Below are 3762 nucleotides of genomic sequence, written 5' to 3' on the forward strand. Positions count from 1 at the left end.
ATTCTAAAGTTTATATGGAGATGAAAAACACCCAGAATAGACAACCTAATAATAATAATAAGAAGAAGAAGAAATTCAGAGGGCTGACACTATCTGACTTTAATTCTTTCTATAAAGCTGTAGTGATGTGGTATTGGTGAAAAAAACAGACCAATAGATTGATGGAACAAAATAAAGAACCCAGAAATAGACCCCCATAAATATAATCAACTTCTCTTTGACACAGGAGCAAAGGCAATTCAGTAAAATAACGATAGTCTTTTCAATAAATGTTGTTGAAACACTGTACATCCACATGGGAAAAGAAAAGAAAAAAAAAGAATTGACACAAAAATTAACCTTTCACAAAAATTAACTCAAAACGGATCACAGACCTAAAAATATGAAACAATAAAACTCTTAGAAGATAAAATAGGAGGGGCGCCTGGGTGGCGCAGTCGGTTGAGCCTCCGACTTCAGCCAGGTCACGATCTCGCGGTCCGGGAGTTCGAGCCCCGCGTCGGGCTCTGGGCTGATGGCTCAGAGCCTGGAGCCTGTTTCAGATTCTGTGTCTCCCTCTCTCTCTGCCCCTCCCCCGTTCATGCTCTGTTTCTCTCTGTCCCAAAAATAAATAAACGTTGAAAAAAAAAATTTTAAAAAAAAAAGAAGATAAAATAGGAGAAAATCTAGGTGACTTTGCATCTGGCAACGAGTTTTTAGATTCAGTATCGAAAGCATAATCCATGAAAGAAAGATCCGTAAGCAGGACTTCATTAAAATTACAAACTTCCGCTCTACAAAAGACACAGTTAAGAGAATGAAAAGACAAGCCACAGACTAGGAGAAAATATTTATCAAACACACAGGTGATTAAGAACTTACATCCACAAGGTACAAAGAACTCTCAAAAGTCAATAATAAGAAAACACCCTAAGTTTTAAAATGAGCAAAGTTTCTGAACCTCACCAAAGAAGATATAGATGCCAAATAAGCATGGGAAAAGATGCTCAACACTACATTTCATTAGGGAGCTGCAAACCAAAACAAAAATGGCACACCTATTAGAATGGCCAAAATCCAAAAACAATTACGACACCACATGCTGGTGAGGACGTACAGCAACGGGAACTCTTCAGGGTGTGTGGGAAGGCAAAAGAGTACAGCCACTGAAGACAGTTTGGCAGTTTTGTACAAAGCTAAGAGTTCTGCCAAATCTCTATTTTGTTTTTTTGTTTTTGAACGTAAAAGGCATATTGCTAAGTGAAAGAGACCAGCCAGGAAGGAAAGGCTATATATCCTGTGTGATTCCAACCATAGACATTCTGGAAAAGGCAGACTAAGGAGACAATAGAAAAAGCAGTGGTTGCCAAGGTTTCTGGGGGAAGAGAGGGTGAGCAGGTGAAGCACAGAGGATTTTTAGGGCAGTGAAACTTTTCCCGATGATGCTCTAATGGTGGATACAGGATGATATGTGACGCCATGAAACATGGTGGCTACAAATGAACATTTGTCCGAACCCATAGAATGTACAACACAGAGGGAACCCTAATGCAAACTGAGAACTTTGGTTAAATGATGTATCAACATTGATTCATCAATTGTAACAAATGTGCTACACTAATGCAAAATGTAGTAATAAGGGAAACTTTGGAGGTAGAAGAGGAATATGTATAGGAACGTGTACTTTCTTATTCGATTTTTCTATAAACCTGAAACTGCTCTAAAAATAGCCTATTAGTCAAGATACATTTTATATATATCATTTATGTATAGTGATACAACATGTTTCACCTAGGACGCTTCAAAATTACTTTTATATTGCAATATCCACTGTGAGGATGAAATCTATTCTCCACTCAAATATACATTGATACTTATACATTTATATATACAATTTGCGTGTGTGTGTGTGTGTGTGTGTGTGTGTCCTGCTTTAAAACCTTTATTTCCTCCTCAGTGCCCTCTACAAAACAATCCATATTCACTCCTATGCTTATAGAATCTGGCACGGTGCCTAGTTCCTAGCAGATACCCATTAATATTTGCTAACTCAATGTTTGTTGAATGATATGTCGAATATTGGATGTAGATGACTATGGATGCACTAAACTGTGCTATCATGTATCACCTACATATTTCTCCATCTTATTTATAAGGTTATACTGACAGCCATTTCCAACTGCCTTGCTGATATCAGGACACAATGTACCTATAGCATTCCCCTGGTATATCTAATCTCAGCTTAGCTTGTTAGAGTAGGTAGAAAAATAATAAGGACAGGTAAACAGTAAAGGATATATGACATATGGATTAAAAGGCAGAGTTGCTCATTTAAATTCTATTTCTCCAGTTTCTTAAAAACAGAATAGAGAATTGCTGGAAGTTATTTGGAAGGCTTTTTAAACTTCTCGGTAGTATGGTTATTAATACTGCCCTAACAGTATTACTATTCTTACAAATTACATACATATATTATTATATATATATATTATTATTGTTCCTTAACAAAGAAACACGTATTCTTAAGTTCATCTTCGAGTAAACCCGAACTTCCATCTGAAAATGGGCCATGGAGCTCTGCCCAATTTTAAAGAAATATTAAAAAACATTTGGATTGGGGCGCCTGGGTGGCGCAGTCGGTTAAGCGTCCGACTTCAGCCAGGTCACGATCTCGCGGTCCGTGAGTTCCAGCCCCGCGTCAGGCTCTGGGCTGATGGCTCAGAGCCTGGAGCCTGTTTCCGATTCTGTGTCTCCCTCTCTCTCTCTGCCCCTCCCCCGTTCATGCTCTGTCTCTCTCTGTCCCAAAAATAAATAAACGTTGAAAAAAAAATAAAAAAAAAAACATTTGGATCAACTACAATATCAATATACCAGTGTTAACAAATATCTGATTATCTATATTCATTGTAAGCACCACAAACAAAATAAAAACTATACCTAGAAGATACTTATGAAGCATTCAGGCTTTGAGAACCTGATTTCAAGGATCCACAAAGACAAAGAAATGAGCATTCATTAAAAACTCCATACTTCACAGAAAGGTTGAAATCTGGGATGCCTGGGTGGCTCAGTTCGTTAAGTGTCAGACTTTAGCTCATGGCACGATCTCGCAGTTCATGAGTTCAAGCCCTGCATTGGGTTCTGTGCTGTCAGAGCAGAGCCTGCTTGGGATTCTCTCTCTCCCCTCTCTCTGTCCCTCCCCCACTTGTGCTGTCTCTCTCAAAATAAATAAATAAGCAAACTTGAAAAAAAAAAGGGGGGGAGGGGAGTTAACATTTTCCACGGCAGGGAGTTACTGCTCTAAAGCACCATCTCAGCTTCCTTTCTTGGGTTTGTAAGACTCCGAAATTGTGCCAAAGTTGCCTATCAAGAAATGTTGCTACACTGCAGAAGCACGTGAGTTTCCAGGCTACGCAGACTGGATGTTGCCTGGGAAACCGTTACTGGCTTCTGCTACAGCTAGAAGGGAAAATGTCTGTTCCTGAGGCAAGAATGGCATCAGAATTCTCTCTGACCCTTCTGTCGTTTCTGCAATCCTCATGGCTTATCTGTCCCCTGTCCACAGCTCCCATTTGACCTGATTTTGTGTGATTCCTGATTCCCAGATGTTTGCTTGAATTTGACTCTCTCACTCTCTAGACAGAAGCAAAAACCTAATGACTGCAAAGCTGTTTGGTTTTACCTACATGGTGTATTTATTTATTTATTTATTTTGACCGATGTTTAAAAATCAGGATATATCTCATAAAAACCTTTACAGCTTTGCTTTTTGAAAAATTGGAG

This window comes from Prionailurus bengalensis, chromosome B4 (assembly GCF_016509475.1).
Source record: "Prionailurus bengalensis isolate Pbe53 chromosome B4, Fcat_Pben_1.1_paternal_pri, whole genome shotgun sequence".
Lineage (NCBI taxonomy): Eukaryota > Metazoa > Chordata > Mammalia > Carnivora > Felidae > Prionailurus > Prionailurus bengalensis.